Genomic DNA, 23,944 nt, shown 5'->3' with positions numbered 1-23,944 from the left:
CAACTAACTGACCAAAAACAAAAGGCCTAAGTAACGTGTTGATAATTAACCATGTGCATACAATACATACATTCAAGACTTGACTGACAAACATGGCAGTAGCTTCAGTAACATGTTTGAAGAGTATAAACAAAACTGAGAATCTCTTATGTTATGGTATTATGTTATAAAACCAACTGTAAACCATGACACACACAAATACACTGGCATGGACCAGCTGAAAACAAACCTCTGGAACAGAACTTGGTATCATATGAAATTTACTACTAGAAACATCACAGACCATCCGATTCTTTCATATTACTATAGATGATCTGTCATGCCATGACAGATAACTGAAGAAATATGAAAGAATCGAGTGGTCCTTAATTTTTTCATGCCATGCCATGACAGATAACTAAAGTAATATGAAAGAATCGAGTGGTCCTTAACTTTTTCATGCCATGCCATGACAGATAACTAAAGTAATATGAAAGAATCGAGTGGTCCTTAACTTTTTCATGCCATGCCATGACAGATAACTAAAGTAATATGAAAGAATCGAGTGGTCCTTAACTTTTTCATGCCATGCCATGACAGATAACTAAAGTAATATGAAAGAATCGAGTGGTCCTTAATTTTTTCATGCCATGCCATGACAGATAACTAAAGTAATATGAAAGAATCGAGTGGTCCTTAACTTTTTCATGCCATGCCATGACAGATAACTAAAGTAATATGAAAGAATCGAGTGGTCCTTAATTTTTTCATGCCATGCCATGACAGATAACTAAAGTAATATGAAAGAATCGAGTGGTCCTTAACTTTTTCATGCCATGCCATGACAGATAACTAAAGTAATATGAAAGAATCGAGTGGTCCTTAACTTTTTCATGCCATGCCATGACAGATAACTAAAGTAATATGAAAGAATCGAGTGGTCCTTAACTTTTTCATGCCATGCTATGACAGATAACTAAAGTAATATGAAAGAATCGAGTGGTCCTTAATTTTTTTTTGAATAGTATAGTTCCGAGCAAAAAAAGCAATTGTTTCTTTGTTTAATATTTCAAATAACAAATCCATGTGGCAAGGGATTAGGGCACAGATGCCTTGAAACAAACTCTGCGGAGAGTAAATAAAGTGACAAAACCCTTTCCACATCCAACAGAAATCTCTGTATAAAGCAGCGTCGATTGTACAATTCTGACAAAACGACTATATCATGAGCATGTGTTTATTAATCACTATCAAATAGTAATGATACCAGATGTTCTTGAAAAGGTGAGCATATCCTGCCCAACCGGTGGCACCCATCACAAACTCATGCAAAGGCAAGTCAATTGTTCACCTGAAAAAACATGGGAAAATATGGTCAAAAGTGGGAATGGCATCAGACATCATTCTTGTTACTGATGCATCAAATTTGGAAATGTCCTCCACATGTCTACCATAAAACTTTTGCTTTACTGAGGCCTTGAAAGTTGTAACCTTGATCAAACAACTTCTGAGCAAGAGTCGTATAACACTCTATAAAATCTTGGTAGAAAGAGTATGCTCGATTGTATCTCAAAAGATGCGAAATGTAAACACCAAAGGCTGGAGCTGCTGGAATATTGCTCGACATGAAGGGAAAGTTGACTATTGGAAAGTTGAAGTTATCATACAGTCTTGTGGAGAGTGTTTTGTCACTCTGAATCTTTATGCATTGATCTAAATATAAAACAGGTGAGGCAGTCTCACTGGTCTCCTTTGTTTCTAGTTGACTATTGGAAAGTTGAAGTCATCCCTCTTTTCATACAGTCTTGCAGAGAGTGTTTTGTCACTCTGAATCTTTATGCATTGATCTAAATATAAAACAGGTGAGGCAGTCTCACTGGTCTCCTTTGTTTCTAGTTGACTATTGGAAAGTTGAAGTCATCCCTCTTATCATACAGTCTTGCAGAGAGTGTTATGTCACTCTGAATCTTTATGCATTGATCTAAATATAAAACAGGTGAGGCAGTCTCACTGGTGTCCTTTGTCTCTAGTTCAGCTGGGTAAATCAGTGGAAGGGAATTGGCTATCTGTTATTAAACGATATAAGATCATCGATATACCTGAAGCTTAAGTTAAACTTTTTGGCCAAATTACCTTGTTTTGACTTCGCCAATACGAACAGTAATTCCGATTCATATGCATAGAGAAACAGATCCGCAAGAAGGGGAGCACGATTCTGGATTACTGCTGGAACACTCTTGTGTACATACAAAGTCATATTTTGAGATACACATTCTTAACATAATACAAACTTCACTATCAATATTTGTTACATGTAGTCTTTCTAAGATGGTTGCTCCTCCCCGAGTACTGTAGTAAAAAAAAAAATTAGATGAAATTTTGAAAAAAATATCCACTGCATCTAGTATCTTGAGAATGCTGGTTCAGCGTCTAACAATGAAGACACATATTACTGCCTGGCAATGGTTTATCAGGGCCAGGCTACAGGCTGACATACCTCCCTGATAACTACTGATACTGTCTGTAGTACAACATTCAATCTGCTCCTCAAAATAAACTCAGGTAAACTTGATAAACCAGAGAATCAACATCACTCTCACTTCCATACTGTCTCCTTGACGAGTCTCAGGATACTGCTGCACACTGGTGTAATCTTTGTTGGGGAAGCCCAGAAGGCTAAGTGAATTTAGATAACAGTTTAAGGTGGGCTTAAACTGACAATGATTAACAGCATACTCCCACTGCTACATACCATAATCAGAAGGGGGCTTTGTACCAAAATGGACTGTCCGACTCTTCTACAACTGGTTTCTTGTTACAGGGTAACCTGAAATACAGAATCCATAATTCTTCATAATATAAACTAAATTAATAATATTGCTTCATGTAGCTGGAAATAATTTGTTTTTACTAAGTTTCCTCCCTAAGATTAAGGGCGTGAGTGAGTTTGGTTTTATGTCGTTTTTCACAATATTCATGCCATACCATGGCAGTGGACACCAGAAATAAACATCAACATGTATCTATCTGAGGGATCAAACCCAAATCCTTGGTGTGAACAGAAACTGCTTTAACCCCTAGACTAACTCACCAACCCACAAGGACCAAAAGAAACTTGAATATAAGTTGAGATGTAGAAGATACATCTTTTGTATTTTGTACGCTGCACTCAGCAATATTCAAGCTATATGCTGACAGTCTGTAAATAATCAAGTCTGGACCAGACAATAGAGTGACTGATACAATGAGCATCAATCCACACAATTGGGATATGATGAAATGCATCAACCATGTCAGCAAGCATGACCACCCGATCCCGTTAGCTGCCTCTTATGACAAGCATAGTCTTCTTTTACAGCAAGCATGGGTTGCTGAAGACCTATTCTACCCCTGGTCTTCATGGATCAGGAGACACATCTAGTTAACAATAACAAATATAGAAACATTGTGACAAGCTCCCCTCGAATATACTACTTCCATTACCAAAATACTGAAATACAAGGTGGAATCATAGTGACTGTATTCAGATTTTGTGTGTGCAGTTGTTGCTGCTGACAGCTACACACGCATTGAAGGGTCATTAAGTAATTGTGATTGAGTGAGTTTGGGTTAACGCCTCTTTCAGCAGCATAGAGTTGTATCATAGTGTGTCAAGATCACTGTGGGAGGAAAGCCCAAATGATGCAGGTCTCAGACAATTACCACTTTGGTGAAACCCATGAGCATGGGTATGGTGCTGACAAACCTAGTAACATAAACTAGAATTACCATTATTTTTGCTGTTCTTCATGTTAATGACATAATAAGATGTTCTAAAACCATCTCTCAGACCGTCATTTCCGGTTTGTGATGTCATTTCTGGTCTAACCGTACCTCTGGTTCTGATGTCACTTCCTCTCATTATCTCTCTTGCCGAACATCAGTTGTGGTTCTTTATGGTGTCACTTCCTGGATTTTCAGTTTGTAACATCACTTCTGGTCTAATTTCATCACCATGACCTCATTTCCTGTCTGATATGACATCATTCTATGATGTCAAGTCCTCATCGTTACTTCCAATTTCCTCTTGGGTTATTATGTCACCTCCAGTCAATCTGAATCAAGCTTGTGACCAGGTTTGATTCAGCTACTACCCTTCATGTATCCTACAGTCAGTAAGATGAGCAAAGGTGTACCTACCTTCGGAAGCTGCTGATGTCAGATCCTCTCATGATCTCAGGGTAATTGTGCTTTCCAGCATGAGTCTGACTTGAATAGTCTAGGATGTGGAGCTCTGGGACTCTAGCCTCGGTAGCTATTGCAAGAAGGAATGCAGCTTTTCTTGATTTCTGGATTATTGTGTCCATAGCAAGAGGTTCGATCGGTTCTGCTGTGAGGGCTGATAGTATCACTTACAGGTTTCATTTTTGGAAGATCTTAGGTGATCGATCATCTTCAATGAGAAACGATCGCATGAGTTTATTTATAGTTGGATGATCTTTGATACATGTGTAGAGCCGATCTGTCACCCTCTATTTTGCCATGGCAAACTTGTTATCTTGGCTTAAGTGGAACAGAAAGTTTGCCACCATGGGCAAAGTTATTGTTCTATCTCCCAGATCTTGTCATTGTCTCCACTGGACGAACTTGGACCATCGATTGTAAAAGAGGAGGGAGGAAGATGGTCTCAAGGACCTAGCAACAGCTATTTAGATAGATCCAGAGAAACCGAGGCCTGCATCTTTAGCAAGATAGCTTCCAACCAGTTAGATGAAGGTTTGAAAGACCGTTTTGGAAAAGGTTGGTTGGTTGGTTGGTTGTTTAATGCCCCCACTCAGCAATTTTCCAGGCGTATAACGGCGGTCTGTAAATAATCGAGTCTGGACCAGACAATCCAGTGATTGACATCATGAGCATCAATCCACCCAATTGGGATACAATGATATGCATCAACCAAGTAAGCGAGCCTGAGCACCCATTCCCATCAGTCGCCTCTTATGACAAGCATAGTCAGATCCAGAGAAGCCAAGGCCTGCATCTTTAGCAAGATTGTTTTAGAAAAGGTCTGACCTGGGTTGATGTAGAACATCTCGACAAATAGGTAGATCGAAAGGATCTTCCATAACCAGAGGTAATAGTCATGGGAACCATGATCTGCTTGGCCATATTGGAGCTATCAGGATGATCATACAGTCTGTCAGCTTATCTTTCAGATCATCTTGTCTAAAACAGTCCATAGAGGATATCCATAAGGAAAAAGGCCTGTCCAATCCATCGATAGGGCATTCACTTGGAGGGCCATCAGGTCTGGTACAAGGATGACATAGATAAAGTTGATTGTTGCAAAGAGATCCAGATGTGGGGTGTCCCATACTGATGTTATCCAGGCAAATACTTCTGGATGAAGTGACCACTCCATTGTCACTGTTCTCCCCCAACCCCTCCCCAAGAAATTGGAATAAGTACCATCTCCCGTTGACTGCAAAGCGTAGATATTTGTGTCAGGCTTGATGGTTGGGTGCTTGGAGATAAACATCTTGTAGATGAGCCAATCTACCGTTCTAAGGCTTGATTCCTCCTGGAACTTGGGAGGAGGGGCGAGAAAAGATTTCTTAAGGTCCTTGAAATCTATAATCATCCTCATGTCCAGGGAGCTCTGCTTAGGGACTCACAAAACTAGAGTAAAAACCCTTGCTGTCGTCGGTTTCTTGGAGTTCCTAGGTGGCATACTTTTCTGGTAGTCTTCCAATGGCCAGGCTGGCTTCCTCTAGTTTGGTACCCTCCAGATGGAATCGTTGGCCCACTGGCTTGGATACAAGTACAAGATGGTGACGGAAATGTAGCTTGTATCCCCGTTAGAGATGTTGAGAACCCAGTGGTCAGCTTCCAATATTTGGCGTATAAAAAAAGACACCCTCCGACTGGACCCATAGTCAGCACTATGTTGAAAGATGGTAGATGTAGATCGGGAGTCCATAGATAAAGCCAGGTTGATAGGATCAGAAACGACTGGATAGTTTGGTATGACTTTTGAAGTCAGAATCAGAGCTCACTCCAACTTCTAGGTTTGGGACTCCTTCAGCTCTTACCATGTTATTCGTAGTCAGGTTGATGTCAGGACTCCAATGTATTTTGAGGTCTTTCCTTTCTGCTTCCTTTCACAAACATCCAAATTGTGCACCAGGCATGAACTGCACCTGCAAATTTTGAATTATGACCTAAAAGTCGAGATGTCTTCTTGAATATATGGAAACATGCATTATTTTATTTCAGAATTAAACATAAATTAAAACCTTTGACAATATTCATTAATGCAGTAGTCATAATTTACTTGACATAAACATAGCCATTTCATGGAATTCTCATGCAACATCACTTCCAGTGTTGTGTATTGGGATCTGTATTTTATCTGTTTCTGTCTCAATTACACTTTTTCACATTTTAGTTTATCCTTCATTAACTAACGGTACTTTACGTTTCATCCTTTCCTTTCATTACATTCTTCTTGTACAATGTATCTAATCATATGTATGTATCATGTTTTCATGTACAGGAACAGCCCTTATAAACATTCCCCAACATTGGTTCCTCAATAATGGAGCTTTTCCCTACAGGGTCGGAACATTTCCCTTGCAGCTTTTTGCATTTAATCCTGATATTTATACGGTGTTGGAACTAAATTTGGGCGGAATAAAATCATGCTTACATAGAATCGCTGCTCACCGGACAATTCATTTGGAGATGTCTCCATGTGTTGAAATGATATCATTCTGAAACAACAATTCCTTAATGCAGACAAATTACTTTATAACAATAATTTGTTCATCTGGTTATTTGATAATCCTGACAAATTCACTTGGAAATGTACTGCCGAGCTTAACAGGTTTCATTGTACTGTAAGTGAGCCTTAACATCTCACACAGACTCCTTGACAACACTTAGGCTGTGGCAGGTTGATGTTAAAAAAAGGAATCAGATTTGTACTGCTTTGCATGTTTTCATTAAGGTTGTGTAAGAAGAAATAAAACCTACTGTATAATCCTGTCTATAGAAATCGTGCCAGAACCAACATGAAGGCGTACGCAGTCAAAAGGCGGAAGGAAAGTAGAGCCAGTTCTGTGTGTTTACACAGTAATAGTAGTATATATACAAGCACTAAGTGTATGCTCTTTGCACCAGATTAACATCAGGTTAACAAATGTGTGCTCCTACACAAATTTACCCAAACAATTGTGCATAGATATGCTAAACAAATTTCCTTCTCGGTACTGAATGTCAGGAATGGTAAATCAACAATGTTAGGACCAAGACAATCACATAAGCCTGACAAACTGGTAGTAATGATGGCACGGGAAGACACATTGCTGAAGCAGCATGAAAGATGTTCCACATCTTGTAATAAGCATTGCCTTTGAAGTGATGTGGGGTATATGGCAAGTTCCTGTTGTGACTATGCCCAGCATCTGTTTCATGAACTGTCTCGCTGATGAATTCATGAATTAAGTATCACACACACTGTCTAGAATATTCCCATGCTTTAACTCTGTTCTTGTTTTATGTACTCTGATGTATAGTGTTAGTCTGTCAGGCAAGGATTGCAGGATGCCAATAAAATATAGCTGTACCTTAAGGCTTCTGGATGAAGAAGAAAACGTGTATTAAGTGTAATAAAGTCCACATGGCCTGGAGTTCATTTATGTTACATACAGTGTACACATGCATTAAAGATTTACAGTCAAGATAACAGTATTACATTTACTATGAGATCAGTAATTAAGCATATTCTTAAAGTCAATGATGATCATGATGTCAATTGCTGAATTTTTGGGTCAAGATTTGACTATTTACAGACCACCATCATATAACTGCAATATTGTGGTGGGTTGCATTAAACAACTAAACAACAAAACAAACAAAACTGATGATCTGGGACTAAATACAATCTTTGACTACTTGAGCATTCATGAATTTGCATAAATTTGCTAATGAATATACTGGTATCCATGGTCTGATAATGGAGGAAGTCCCAACACAAGCGGTCTTATTTGTCCTTGATTTACTGAAGCACCATATATATGTGTACTTCTCCTATCCTTTATTGATTTCTAATGAAGTTGTTCTCACTGACCCCAGCCATGGTATCCAAAAACTTTATATGATACTACTTTGGTAATATGCGTGTACAAGTCTCTTGAGATACCAAGAAAAGACTTCAGCTACTGGCCCTTCTGGGGAATCAAACCTGGGTCTTTGGCATGATGAGGAAACACTTTAACCACTAGGCTACCATTACTTCTCTTTTAGTCACACAGGGTATAGTATATTTATTACTAACTATTAATGAAGTTAATATTTCCCGTACTTTTGTATGATGTATTGTACTTCTGCTCAAGAGAATCAAGATGAGTATGATGGCTGACATTCTGTTCATGTCATTATTTGATTAAAGCATGAATCCTCTGGCATTATGGGAATTGGCAGGCAGAAATCTAAGGCACTGTATTGCACTGTGCATACAAAGTTTGGTTCAAATCCCAGATTTACCCTGATTATGTTTCGAGGCTTGTCAACACCATACCCATGCCCGTGGGTTACGCCAAAGTAGTCAAGGTCTAACACCTGAAGCTGACACACTGTGATATAAATTTAAAAACGGATCAAACTTGTGTTAACTCAATTCTCACTCTTGATCACGTGAAACTACCAGGTAGACTTGTTTCTTGACTAATAAAGAAGTGAGTGAGTTTTAAGCCGCTTTTAGCAATATTCCAGCATTACCACCGCAGGGGACACCAGAAATCGGCTTCACTCATTTTACCCAGGTGGGGAATCGAACCCGGGTCTTCGGCGTGACAAGCAATCACTTTTAGTCAATAGGCTACCCCACCTCCTCATAAAGAAGGGAGGCAGGAAAGAGGAAAGACGTTAAGCATACCCTCATAAAGATTCAAAGTGAGATTTCAATGTAATAAGAGAGAATTTTAACAGCTCGTAAAAATACAACAACAAAAACTCATTCACCTTTAAACTCAAACACAGATCTATTAAGTTTAATGCATTTTTAATTCAATCCACACCTATCATGACCTCCTGATAGCAGATATAAGAAGTGGATATCCCAGGAGAAACAGTGACGACAGACGGGTACGAAAGAGATGAATGTAAGCCTTTGGAGTATTTTTGCATTAGTAGTGATAAACAGCTCAAGTGCATTTCTTTTGTAGAACATACAAGTACTCAGTGAGGCATATCGTTTGAAGTTATTCGAGAGCATCTAGTCAGTGTATCAACCAATCAGCTGACATTAGAACACCTCGAACAGACAGTGTCTTCATTATCAGCTGAGAGACAGCTGGAAAGGTTCCAGTCCACTTTTTCCATGGTATCGTGACTGAGTGGTGCACTTGATGTACACCTTGTTTGCAAAATAATGTTGTTGCAAATTCAGAATTTGTGTGAAAATAAACATATTGGAGGGCGGTCTAGACATTAGAGAGCTAAGAATGCCCATGTGGCTTTGACGTACATTTAGTTGTTTTTAACACCTGTCAGAGATTGTGAGGGTTTGGTTTACATGATCAATCATACGTTCAATTAGCGTGCTACAAGTGGTTGCAGAAGTAATTCTCATCAGAGCTCAAGGTGGGATCACACACAAAACAGGGAGAAGAAGAAAAGATGGATAAATGTTCAGTACTCGATTATCTCCTCACATACATCTGGATGTGTTTAAAATCTAACAAAGATGAGCTTAGTTGCTATGTCCATTGTGAAATACTGGATTAAGATATTATAGAAAAGACAATTCTTTTGTGCAAGTTTTTATTGGGATCAAGTCGGATTAAAAAGTATTAAATGGTCATTTATCAGATTTGTTTAGATATTTTTCAAATATGACAAGTCAATGGCAAAAATACATCAGGCTTTCCAAAATTTGGTTTACAGCTTACGCCAACCATAAATCTATCTCTCTTTAAAATCGGAAAAGCAGTTAATATTTTAATCCACTTAATGCAGTGGTGTGATAGGTCAAAAATAGTACTATGTCACTGTAGCCCTCCTTGTTAGGTAGTCAATGGTTTAAGATTGACTGCATTGCTATTCTTATATTTATTTGATAAATACAGAGGACAAAAGTATTAACAAATTTAAAGTAAGTAACAAAATATTTCTAAATGTCCAATAATGAATGTAATATTGAAGAACATATGTTGGACTGACTACACAACAGTTAAATTTACTTTACACAAAGTTTCAGCTCATGGCAGCCATACTGTAAATCAGATGCAAACGGCAAAGCTGTTGAACGATTTCGGATGTCATCATTGGTGCAAACAAGTATGTGAAGTTTCAGCTTCAATGGTTCAGCGGATTCACAGAATATTTTGTTTGCGTAAGGCAACGTACCGTATTTTCTTGAGTATAGTGCACACTTTTTAAAAAAAAACCAGCCGTGTAGAAGGGTGTGTGCATTATACACGCAATAATGAGTTTTGATGGTTTTTCCCCCCAATGGAGACATTACCGTGAGCACGTAACACAAATTTGTACTGACCAAGTTTCTCATCACCCGTTCGTTTACTGGAATTTGCTGAAGGGGTACGGTGTAATTTTTTTCTGCGCAAAATATTCAAATATTTCTTTTTTTCCAAAATACTGAATCCGCTAGAGGGGGTGCGCATTATACTCAAGAAAATACGGAGTTTGAGATTATTTAGGTCAAAGTGCAAAGGTCAAATATAGGTCAAAATTTGAAATATTGCAAAACAATAGAACATACATACTGTGTCCCACTACTAACTCCACATGTACCAAAATGCACAACATATTTAACAAAAGTGATGGTGTCATGCCATAGGAAGTTTCAGCTTTTCTATTCAAGGCCCAATTTTCAAATATCTTAAATATATGGAACATATATATATTGAGTGCCACTACTAACTACGCATGCACCAAATTGAAATACATTTTAAAACAAAAATGATGGAGTTATGACCACAAACAGTTTATTTCAATATGGCTGCTGTGGAGGCCATATTAAAAAAATGAGATTTGAATCTCTTGAACGATATGTCAGGTGAGCTAAAACTGTACAACAATAAATATAAATAAGTTCAACCACACAACAAACCTTATGAAAAATAAGACAACATAACAACATAAGATATCTTTTTAAAGAACAAAAACATATTTGGAAATGTCTTTTTTATTTAATAATTCTTCAAGAAATAGAAAAGTGTGAATCTGGCCTTACGTGAGATGCAGACAATATGCCTGTGTAGATCGATGGCTATACATGCCACAAAATGTTTTAGAAGTTCTCTTTCAAGATGTCATGTAGAAGTAAAGATAAACTGGCATTAAATTTCTCTTCAATCATTACTTAAAAAAACTTTGATTCAGATGACAACATGTAATTGTGTGTCCCAATCCTTATAAGTGAGTGAGTAGGATTTTACACTGCTCTTCGCAAAATTCTAGCAATATCATGGAGGGCAACACCAGAAATGGGGTCCACACATTGCACCCATGTGAGGAATCAGATCTGGGCCTTTGGCATGATGAGCAAACACTTTAACCACAAGGCTACCCCACCGCCCTTTCCCAACCTAAATGACAATACTCTTTATCAGACAACAAACACTGTAACATGCCGTAGAAATCTTCATAACAAATTTGTTGAGTAAGACATCAAACATCCTCCAATAACAGCCTATCCTTCTCAAGTTGTTATTTAGAAAAGGGAGTTTCAATGACCAAATGTTTAAAGCCAGGTTTAAGTTCACCTTTCCTCTACCTGCCCTGCAGGCCTGGAACCACTAGAGGTCTACTCAGTGTTCTGTCAGTCATCATCCTTGCTGGTGTTTGTGTAGATTCCTACAAGTGAGTGGAATCATTCTCAGGAGTATCAACCTCTAACTATAGCAGCCATCTATTTGTCTAAGAAGGTTGTCTTTTATCAAGCTAGTTCTCTGTTTTCACGGAGATGAGTATACAGGCGGGATGAGTCACTGTCCCCCACATGGAGGCCCCTCACAGAGCTTGTTGTCTGTATGAAGGTGAACACCTCACTCTCCATGTTAATCTCCCAATACCATGAACACTGCTGCCAAACCCAGCGTTTAACATACATTTGGTTCTTGATGGTGGAGGTGGTTATGAGATTTCTTTTCTTTCTAATGCGATGTTTTCATACTGGGAATATTACTGAATGCAAATGGAATGGAGGCCCCATTGGTTCTTTCTCTCTGGGAGGTTGGTATGGTCCTGCTGAGTTCGTCTTTGAATCGTGAAATTTGGATGGTGGAGTATTACAGAAATGCTATAAGAAGAAGTTCATCTGTCTGACACCTTTACTTTTGGAGAAGTATCTCAGTGCCTATCAACAGTCCAGGAAAAAACTTACTGTCTGGAGAGCAAATCAGGGGCCTTTGACCGTGACCCCTGTAACAAAACCACAAACTGCTGTTTTCTGTCTCTTTCATTCATCGTCTTCTTTGCATCACCACAGGGGTGTTTCTGTTGGTTGCTGTGGTAACACGTAGATATTATGGCTGATTGGGTGTGAGAGGTGTTGCTGGGTTAAGAAAACGAGAAGAACAGATTATCCAGGTGAGAAGTCTACGACCTTAACCAGGTGAGGCCAAATGGGAAGAAAGCTGTTTCACTTCAGCAACCAAAGTAGATAGATGTAGAGGGTTCACATGATGCATCAATCTTGCATGTTTCTTCGAGTCCTATGGATTGCAACATTTCTAATAAGTCAGTACTTGATCCAATAATCACTCAAGGAACTATCATTTCATTTTTTCAATATTTTCATCAACTAAAATGTTCATGATGTTATTTGTGTTATCAATATCTAAAATAGCAGGCTACAATGAACCTCATGAATGACCATCAGAATTGTGCTCAAAACTCTCCAAAGAAATTCTGAGAATCAGTTTTCATAGGCTAGGTGAAACCCTCAGTGTCTTCGTGTAGATATCACTTTGTAAATTGTCTGTGCTAATGAACTCATACATTACCGTATTCGACGTAATAAGCGCCCACAGCGATATTTGCTAATATATTGGCTAGTGAACAATCCCAATTGGCACCCCTTCCGATTGATCAATGTACACAAGACTTATTCGCGTATAATAAGCAATCGTGTGTTATATGCACCCTTAATCATGGGCAATTAAATTCTGGAACAATATATCTGTCGTACATAAACATTTCAGGCTGTCAGCATAAACCACGAAATGTATCTTTCAACTCTGTTTTTTCACCAAAATAATATTCTAATAAGAGCCCCCTATTTCTAATTTTGAGAGCGCCCTGAGCGCTTATTACGTCGAATACGGTAGTTACTCCACAAACCTATCAATCATTTCACTGGGGTGTACTACTGAATGGGATGACTTTGTTGCCGTAAGTCTGCATAAAATAAATGTTTCTTGGACACATTTTCTCAAAAGCGAGATCTTTTATATATTTTTAATCAAAAGAAGAGTTATAATGGAGGAACATGTTTTATTTTCATGCCACCAAGATTACCAACAAACACAACTGGGCACACATACAACTTGGCTCTTTAGAACAATGTCAGTTCTCAAGCATTGTCCAAGAAACATTTCCTCTTTTAGCCCCAGATAATGCACCATTTGTTCCTATATATACTTCAGAAGGAGATCCAGCATTTTGTAAAGAGAACAGAAACTTGAGAGATTGACACAGACAAGAGGTGTGTGCCAGTGTACTGGGGCTGTTGATACATTGATTAATGAAACCATTCAGGATAGATACAGATACAGAATAACAAAGTACACAGAAAAACATGTAAGCCTCAACCATGTTAATCTGGGTATTTCACAGTTGCTTCAATTCACTGAGGTCACACTTTATCATTTTATAGTTTCCAGATTTTTTGCTGACCCTCAAGTTCGCAACAATAAAAATAAATATTGTAGTTCAAAATTACATATTTTTCATTTGTCATAAAGTTGTCATCATTTTGTGGAAAAATAAATACCTAAATCTGTTTAAAGTGCATTGCACTATATAAACTATACTTACAGTCACTTATATATATGTTTACATCTGCCAAAAAAGACTTTATATATTAGGTATATTATTTATTGGCTAGGGCATATACATGGAAAGCATTTTATTACATATTGCTCAAAAAGTTAAGCTATAATTTGTTAGATTTTTGTACTTGTATATCTTTTATTTTATATTCATCGAAGTTAGAGTGGTTGGATAAAATAATAATTAAGAATGTGTGGACTTAAGGAGCTGAGGTGAGGTGAGGTGAGGTGAGGTGAGGTGAGGTGAGGTAAAATAGGGGTTAACATCACATTCAAGATTATTCCACATATATAGCGATGTGCATGCGGGTGCTTGTACTAGTCCAGACTATTGCCGATTTTATAGTGCTAGCCAACTGAGATACCATGCCGCAGTTTAACATTAATACCCCACTCAGATACAGTATACTGTCCTTGTTTTAGCCCCTTAATGGCGAGTGCCAGGCAGCGTAACAACAAGACCAGCTTTTAACATCTTTTGGTATGACGCGGCCAGGGATCGAACCCCCAACCTCCCGCTCTCAAGGCAGATGCTCTACCACAGTTTAACATTATTACCCCACTCAGATACAGTATACTGTCCTTGTTTTAGCCCCTTAATGGCGAGTGCCAGGCAGGGTAACAACAAGACCAGCTTTTAACATCTTTTGGTATGACGCGGCCGGGGATCGAACCCCCAACCTCCCGCTCTCAAGGCAGATGCTCTACCACTAGATCATGGAGGCGGTCGTGGACTGAAGAATGTTTTGCTGGTCTTTGTTAAGAGTAGTTAACTTTTCTAAGATGGGTATTTCATAGTCTAAATGTTTCAATTGTACTGTCCAAATAAAGGAGGGTGTGTTGAGCATTTGATTGTGGTCGCCCAGTCATCTGAGGCAGATCAATTCTCTGTGCAGAGGTGCCTCCCTTGGCGACATGAGAAACCTATAATTATGGGGTCAAATCCCAGTTCGCCCTCATTTTGTTTCTAAGTTTGTCATGCCTGTGATCATTGGTTCACAAACGTGGTAAACGTCTGAGACCTGCATCACTTCCGGCTTTCCTCTCACATTAAGTTGGATATAACTGGAATACCATTCAAAGCAGCATCAAACCCAACTCACTCACTCACTCTATTGTTCCACATGAACTTATCAACTACCATGCCAAAGTCACACTTTACTACAGAGGCATACAGGGAAATAATGCACTTTAACAGTTATGCATGAAAGTATTGTTTTAATAGTATTTGTAGTATACAATATTTTAACCACATTTGGATCGGAAAGAAAACATAAAACAATTATACAATTGTGCGTAACACCCACAAACCTGATGTTTATCTCTTAAAGTACATAATGCTTCGGTCAAACTATGATAATGAATCTGAAATTGTTGTCGTTTAAGGATATAAAATAGTATCAGAGGTAACTAAAACTGATTACAGTAAATGCTTTCAACAAACTTATCACTAGAAGCATTATAATACTTATTTGTAGCATGAAATGCTATGACGTTATTGGTATGTTTTGTTTGTTTGTTTGTTCTTTAACGCCACACTCAGCAATATTCTATCTATATGGTGGCAGTCTGTAAATAGTCGAGTCTGGATGAGACAATCCAGTGATGGACATCATGAGCATCGATATATGCAATTGGGATACAATGACATGCATCAAACAATTCACGGATTCTAACCACCTGATCCTGTGTAATCCAAGCTGGCAAAGATTTATAAATGAGATCGAGTGAGTGAGTGAGTGAGTGAGTGAGTGAGTGAGTGAGTGAGTGAGTGATGTTAATAGCTGCATCCGAAATGTCTCCATAATCCACAATTTCAACCTATAAACAAACTCAACTTTTTGGTATGAATCAAGAATAATCTAAACACACGTAGATAGTATGATTGCTTGAAATTGCATAAATCTAAAGGATAAGATGTGACTTAACACTAAACCTTTTTGTCAGTATTACCACATTCATATTGTAAATGACATTTGAGTGGAGTGTTCTGGTAATTAAGGGATCAGAGTTGACTTTAACAGTACATTCAGTGATAGACACTGTATAGATATGTTACATGTGCCAGACAAAAACAAAGCAGTGCCTTATTCATACCACCCGAAACGCTGAAAAATAATACCTCCTCAAAATCACTGTAACAGAATAAAATATTCATGCAAACATGCATGTGTATGAACTGAGGTAGACCTAGGTACAGGATTCCTTCCTAATTGTACATTATCAAGACCATAAACCAACCCTGATATGAAAAGCACACCTCTGCTTAATCAAGCATATGACTTCCTCAGGTGAATTACTTACTGATGATACAAAGAGCAGGTGTGAAACACTAAACGAGTTTGTAAGATAGATAAAAATAACTGTAATCAATACCTGTATCAAAGACCATACATACACACAAAACAGGACCATTATTTCAAGCTACCACTGGAGTAGAATAGTACAACACCAATAGAATAATTAATGAAGACATGAATATGAAAATGCTGCTGGAATTACTAATGCGTTGGATATATTCTAAGCATGGAATATGTGTGCAGGGTGATAGCTGGTTTCACCAACTGAAGCTACATACACCACTGGCTATTCAACAATCCCAGTCAGTGTCCAGTTCATACACGCTTCATACTAGAGGTTGATGTGCCTCAGTGGCTTCACCTCAGGTGCATAGTCCAAGCAATGGATCTGTTATTGGGCTCCATGTAAGCCCAGTCAAGTGTTTGATGAAGTCCTGGCATCGCTCACCTGGAGTACTGGGCGCCTAGCTCTGCTGGTTGACGTGAGTTATCTACCTGTTCCACGCAGACAGCTGAAGGCGGCCCTTACTCACAGCGGGCAAGCTTCACAACACTTTTATCTACACTGGGAAACTTTGTAGGGATAGAAGTTATATACACTAACGACCAGCAGACTCCTCCTTACGCCATCCTGGGAATATAAGGATTTATCTCATGACGAGACGGATGTAATTACTTTTGCAAGATACACATTGCTAGAGAGAGTCGATATGTATGTACTTGTCTCGATTTCTTATCCAAACAGTGATTAGTTCTGTGAATAAACCTTAAGGAAAGCATAATTTGAGTGGATTGTGTAGTTTCAGCATTAAGATCTTATTTCTTTGACGATTGAAATGTGAACGTCTGCATTGTGGTCACGACTTGCATGTACTTACAGCTTTGTCACTGAAGAGGATTGTATGAATAGATGGGTTTATAACCCTTTGGATTCTGGTGAGTGTGAACTGTGAATTTCTTCTATGGATTATTTGTGGATTTTATGTGTGTCCTAACTGTGTGGAACAATATCATTTCTTCTGCTGACTATTTTAACAAACTGCACCATAAATTGAGGTTTACCACTTGTCCAAAACTGCGGACTGTTTGCAGGCGAGGAATCTTTCTTGAACGGATTGTTATCCATTATTGGTGAAGTAGCGAGTTCACCTCAAGACATCAATTCAAACTGAATTATAAAACTACCTGACAAACAAATGAGAATTGAATTTTATGTGATGTAATGTAAACAGTATTGTTAATTGGAGAAACAAAAGCTAACAACAGCGTACAATAGATTGAAGGAAGTACAGTGTCGTCGGTGTGCAGTTTGTCACGCTAGGTGATTGCTCTACAGCGCACGCTTTCCCACGCTCTCTGGTCCCATCTACTTGCCAGCGAGGTAAGTAGAAATTACGACAAGCACTGCCAAGGGGCACCTATGTAAAGAAGTCAACAGGCAGTGGACAGGTAGCCAAACATAGGCTGTAAATCTCTTTCATATCACTTATCACTGCTTATCAAAAGTGTATTTATCAACGTTTTACCTGAGAAGGCTGTTGGGAAAGCGAGACTTCAGAGCCCTATAGGTTTTATTTAGTATGCACACAGTCTTGAGAGCAGAAATCATGACCAGTACAAAGAACAGGGGTTACGATTAATGAGATGTTGTGTCGTGGAAATGAAACATGGTACGGAGGAAGAAGACACCGGTGTAGCTTACAGGATAAGGGCAGAAGGAAATAGGAGACACATAAGTAAATATACTCCAGAAAACACCTTGTGGGCTGACAAGGCCTATGCTTTTCCTTCAATTAGCAAATAAACAGTCTGGAGAGGGTCTACAAAATAATGAATTATGCAATGACATTAAGGAAAGGTGTAAGCACAGACACCTATGAGCTTTCTCACGCTTTGTGCCCTCCCCTGCCTCAGCTGGTCTCTCTCGACTCTGGTATAACCTGTTCTCAATTCAAGCCTCAACACCCTGCTTCTTGTCCGCTGCTACTCACATACATCAAGTAAACCTACACTGGCATTCTGAATAGCAGCTTGAAAAAGGTATACATAATAAACATATCAGTATTCTCCATTAAACTTGAAAAGAGCATTAGGTAGTCTGGAAACTGACAATACTATAGGTTTCACGCTGATGAATTGATTTAAAGCAGAGAAAACATAAAAGTTTTTTTATGGCTTGAGAAAATTTCAAGAGTATGATTAGTGTGTAAAAAGGGACTATCTTAATAAAATCTGTCCCATAAAACAGAAAGGAATCTCAATTGATGATAAATAATTCGCTAAATGAACATTTAATCATTCAGGATGACCCTACAAATTATGATAACTATGACTAAAGGCTCATATCAGCACAATTTCATATCATGTGAAGCATGTTATAATCTGTTATATAGTTTTCCACATCAATATTATCATGCAATTACAAATATTTATTATGTTGTTATAGAAAGCATGAATTTTGATTCTATAACCTTTATACACTTTTATATATTATTTGAAGGTGAGATAAAAAGGAACGTTTTCATGTGTTTTTATCATTTTAACCTCGTAAACATAATCATGTAGGATAAATCAGTCCTAGTACATTACATTTTCAATAAAATTATTCAAAATGAGAACTTTAAAAAACTTTATGTAGCAAGGGCGGAGCCAGCATTTTTAAATGGGTGGTGTCCAAAATATCCAAATCCTCTCAATTTCAATGCTTACAAGATACTACTTTTGGTTTTAAAAATGTGGGAGAAGACCCGGGTTCAATTTCTCAAGGGTACAGCGTGTGAAGCCCATTTCTGGTGTCCCCCACAATGATATTGCTGACATGTTGCTAAATGTGGCATAAAACCATACTCACTTATTTATTAGAAGTTTGTCAAAAGCAGTAACAATCAGGACTCCAAATAATGAATGAGGGAATAATAAAAATACCATGTTTGAATCAAGTTTGGAAATCCCATAAAGGGTCTATATGTTAAAGTACGCTTATCCTAGCAAGCAATTCTTTCCCACTGGCTATCTTAGGTGTCTTAAGTTGTCAAGTCAATTGCAAATAAATATAGACAGAGGTGAAGTGGTACACAAAATGACTTCCTCAGTTGTAAACACAAAGATACCCGAGATAGATAAACTGGCAACTATGGGAAATAGGGCAGTTCAGATTGATGTAGGTATATCATGTGCTAGAAAACATATATCCCTACAGTTTGGAAACTGATTCATTGTGCTCCTGCTTGTGCACCAATCGTGGTGTCGAACTGGACAAGTGGAGTCATCTGAGCAAATCATGATAACACACCCTGAGCATCATCCTAATTATCTGAAATGAGGCTGGGTGGCATTGTATTTTTGCACCATATCATAAAAAAGGAATTTGGTGCATTCCTTGTTTTAATTCCTATGCTATCTGCAAATGCAAGTTAACAACTTCTGGAGAAGTTGAACCTTCTTAAGTTCTGTTCAGTCTCAGGGTGCTGTTAAACAAAGGATCTTAGCGCTAAGGTGATCGTAACTCTCATACTTTAACATAGGCTTACAACCGTCGTAGCACTAAGGTTGTTTTGTTCAATGGCACCCTGGTCAACAAATAGCATGAAGTAGGCAAGTGTGAGGTGCTTCTTGGTCCAGAGTAGAATGTGTCATACATGGTTCTAGCAAACCACAAATATGTTAGAAGAGGATAGCAAAAAAACAAACACTTGGGAGTGACTTGTTCTATGGGGTGAGAATACAGAAACAATAGTAAGACCATGGAACTTCAATCAGCATTGTCAGAATTGGTAAAACACTAACTAGAACAAATATGACCTGAGCCATCTTCTCCAGCACTTATGTAGCAACATATATGCACTGTGTGTGACTGTACTAGTCAGGACTAATGCCGTTATTTTTAGTGCTAGCCCAATGAAATACCATGCTCCAGTTAACATGGATACCCCACTCAGACTCAGTATAATGACCATGAGCCAGTCAGACCTATACCAAAACATGACTACCCGGTATTTGATCCTTAGCAAAAGCTGAGAAGGATAATAGTATCTACCAAATTTGATGAAGACAAGGCATGTAATACTGACATGACCCTAATGCCATGGGCTCTGATATATTAGTGGAGAATGAGACATCGAGAATTTGCACCTGTCACCTTTTCTAACAAAGGTAAAGGTGGAACAGAATCAATGTTGGGAGATCTCAAAGCATCCCATATGAAAGAAGAGTCAGTCAGTGTACATACAGGTCACACCATATTGCCAAGATACTCCTCATCAAGGGTGGGGGCTAGGGAGGAAATACATTTGCTGGAAGTACTTTGCTCTGCTTCTTCTGAAATTGAAAACCAGAAGCCAATCACTCCTCAGAGATTCTTTTGAAAACAAGGCCATGGTCTCATTATCGAGCAGATAGTCAAATGGAGCATATTGCCTGAGTCAAGCAGTGATGGAAATAATGTTTCCAGTTCTTTACCTTTGGTGAAGGTAATCCACCTGGCTCCATCCAGTCCACCTTCTGCTTTTCTCAGTAGACCTGGGGCGGTCGGGTAGCCTAGTGGTTAAAGCGTTCGGTTGTCACGCCGAAGACCCGGGTTCGATTCCCAACATGGGTACAATGTGTGAAGCCCATTTCTGATGTCCCCCGCCGTGATATTGCTGGAATAGTGCTAAAAGCGGCGTAAAACCATACTCACTCATTCACTCTTAGTAGAGCAGAATCAGGCCGAAGAGATATAGGAAGCAACCCTGCTAGAAAACGTTGCTTTTGGACAGCATACTTGACAATCTCTGGGAGTGAAGGTCAAGGACACATGGATTGTTGCAACAAATCCAGAAGCCGGTTGAGTTACTTCATCCTACACTATGGGTATATCTTCCCAAAGCCCAGGTGACTCGACTGTGTCTTCACAAGTACTCGAGAAAGTAAACTGGTAACAATATTCCTTTCAAATCTAATTTAACAAAAAACAGTGTCTTGGGGCATGACATATCATTGTCATTGGACAAGGAAGAGAGTCCAAAATAATGAAACCATCAATTTCAACCCCCCAGAAATTACTGTTAGGTTACATGCATCATCACACAATCTAAAGGGTTGGAGTGACAGAGCAATATGTGATTGGGTTTGGTGATGAACAGATCCAGATTCGGATGAAAACCAAATTATGTATCTTTGTTACAGAAGCTAAGATTTGTGAAACATTTGTTAAGAAACTACATGAAAGTACAAATAGACAACTACAGAATGAAGCAACTGAAGTACTAATTCTTAATATAGTTTCACGATGCTTAAACACCAACAAATTCATGCATTACATGCTAATGACTATTACACTCCATTAACCAAAAGTTGGAGGCAATTAGCACAGGCAGCCACTGCAAATGAACACCTGCAAATGTCTATGTTTGAGAGTCTATCCTATTATTTTTAACAGTGTGAAAATCATTATTTAGTACTGTTGCTAAACCTGGAAAGGGTAGACTTGAAAAGAGGTTTGAAAAAAAAATGTCTTTCATCTATGGCTCATTGCAAGTGTATTAGCCTGTAATTTTCATTTGAAATTATCACCTCATCAGAAGTCTATTTCACTGTAGCACCTTCTTTAGGTTCAGATAATTCATCTACATAAACTTAGTTGAAGGTAAACTGTAACGCCATTTTCAACAATACTCATAGTGTTTTAACAGAAATTATTCTACAAGTACCTCATTCATTTTTAAGTCCATCAATTGTGTGTTAGACTTAAAGTAATTATGATGATGATTTCTTTTCCCTCAGACTGCTTTCCTCACAACTCTTTATCCAACACTGAATGGTATGCTCATTCCCATTATCGTAGACCAGAAAAACATTTTGATAATTGTGATTTTTCACCTATTTCTTTAATCTGTATACATATTGGGTTGAATGGTAAGGCCCGTCACTGTGATGGAATAAGTATTTCAATATTTACTCTCAAATGAATTATATGCTCTTTACAATCAAGGTGTTAATAAAATTGAGTGAATGAGTGAGTATGGTTTTACGCCGCTTTTAGCAATATTAATATTCCAGCAATATCACAGCTGGCTTCACACATTGAACCCATGTCAGGAATTGAACCTGGGTCTTAGGTATGATGAGCAAACACTTTAACCACTAGACTACCGGACCGCCCTCCTAATAAAAACTATTTGTCTGTTTCTAATCCTTTTCCATTTGTGAATAAAATATGTTTAAGTTAAACTAACATAGCATCAGTATAGTTTCATTCATTGTTGAAATAGTTGTGGTATGATAGATGAGTGACATTTCATATTATAAATACATAAAATATATACTACAATACCATGAATATTCGAATTGGTATTGATTTAGTATAATATTTGACAACATGGCCACAAAAATAGTTTTTTTCCTGGGTATTTAGGAATGAGATAATCAAACACTACTATTTGTTGTATGGGTTCGAATATCATTTGATGTGTTTGCAATTGGACACAATGCACAAAAAGGTATATATCACAACTGCAAACTTGATAAAACTGATCATATTCTTTGCCGTCTTATCAGGACATAGTTAGTTCTGTCCCACTTCCCACCACACATCAATACACATGCATATGCATTCCATTGTCCACAAACTCAATATTAATAATTCCATTACTATTAAATGTGGTTTGCATATATAAACAGGGCCATTTTACACAATAGAATGCTGATGAGACTACAAAACATATTACCTTAAACAAAGCAACTTTTAGTTGTACATAGGATGTCAAGGTTATCTATACTCCTCAAATGCTATGCGATCACAGTGAGAAAACTCTATATATGCTTGATTGGTGCAACAATTTATGAATAACATTACCTTCTCTCATTCACAAGATTATATACTACTCAACTTTTGATAGGGGTAATCAGACATGTCTTTCTATGTACACTTGATACATTATGAGAATCAGTTTCATGTATCATTAGGAAAAATAAAACATATCCCTATAAAAAATGGTGTAGTATAGCTATACAAGGTATTTGGCAAGACAGTGAAATTATTCTATTTTTATTCACTCTATCTTAGCAACATCTGACAGAAAAAAGTTATTTGAGTTAATAACCCAACACAACTTGTTGCTCTTGGCAACATATGATATCATGTTGTCTACAGCTGATGGTATCATTTCTGAAGTGTTGTCCCATCTGATATCACCACTCTTAAGTATTGCCCCATCTGATATCACCACTCTGAAGTATTGCCATATTTGATATCACCACTCTGAAGTATTGCCCCATCTGATATCACCACCTTGAAGCAATGTCCCATCTGATATCACCTCTCTGAAGTAATGCCACCTCTGATATGACCTCTGAAGTAATGCCACCTCTGATATCACAACTCTACAACGTTTACACCAGTTTATCCTTAATGTGTACAGGCCATACAATGTACTTATGTCTTTGTTAGATTAAGCCACCTCACACTCAAAGGGGGACCGTATGCTCTGGTGCCCACTTCCTGTCTGGGGCTAGACATTATAAGACTTTAGCAAGAGTTGCATTCCTTTCTGTCATGACATAAAAAAATGCAAGACACTATTAATTAAATATTATTTATTACAAGGCATTTTCTTGTATCTACAATATTAC

The 23,944-nt window shown here is 38.1% G+C and overlaps 1 protein-coding gene and 1 long non-coding RNA gene across 6 annotated transcripts in view; one reads left to right on the top strand and one right to left on the bottom strand.

Annotated features, from left to right (window-relative positions):
* LOC124137071 (delta-like protein D) overlaps positions 1 to 23,944 on the top strand; it is a 194,661-nt gene that overhangs the window by 26,324 nt on the left and 144,393 nt on the right. For 2 of the 4 annotated variants that reach the window (XM_046503211.2, XM_046503209.2), the window contains exon 1: positions 16,916 to 17,714. The exons of the other annotated variants lie outside the window; for them this stretch is intronic. The gene's annotated coding sequence lies outside the window, so the exon portion shown is untranslated. Of the gene's footprint in view, positions 1 to 16,915; positions 17,715 to 23,944 lie in introns of those variants that run through there. 4 annotated transcript variants of the gene reach the window in all.
* On the bottom strand, positions 1,274 to 16,923 carry LOC124137072. Of its 2 annotated transcripts, XR_006861476.2 has the most exons (5): positions 16,782 to 16,923; positions 6,665 to 6,728; positions 6,048 to 6,155; positions 2,732 to 2,806; positions 1,274 to 1,330 (listed from the first exon to the last, which is right to left on the bottom strand). It is a non-coding gene; the product is annotated as an uncharacterized LOC124137072 (long non-coding RNA). The 2 variants fall into 2 exon arrangements; XR_006861477.2 differs by lacking the exon at positions 1,274 to 1,330 and having other exon boundaries at positions 1,839 to 2,806; positions 16,612 to 16,923.

Source organism: Haliotis rufescens, unplaced genomic scaffold (genome assembly GCF_023055435.1).
Source record: "Haliotis rufescens isolate VD_foot unplaced genomic scaffold, xgHalRufe1.0.p SCAF_3, whole genome shotgun sequence".
Taxonomy (NCBI): Eukaryota; Metazoa; Mollusca; class Gastropoda; order Lepetellida; family Haliotidae; genus Haliotis; species Haliotis rufescens.
This window is presented reverse-complemented; position numbering and strand designations above follow the sequence as displayed.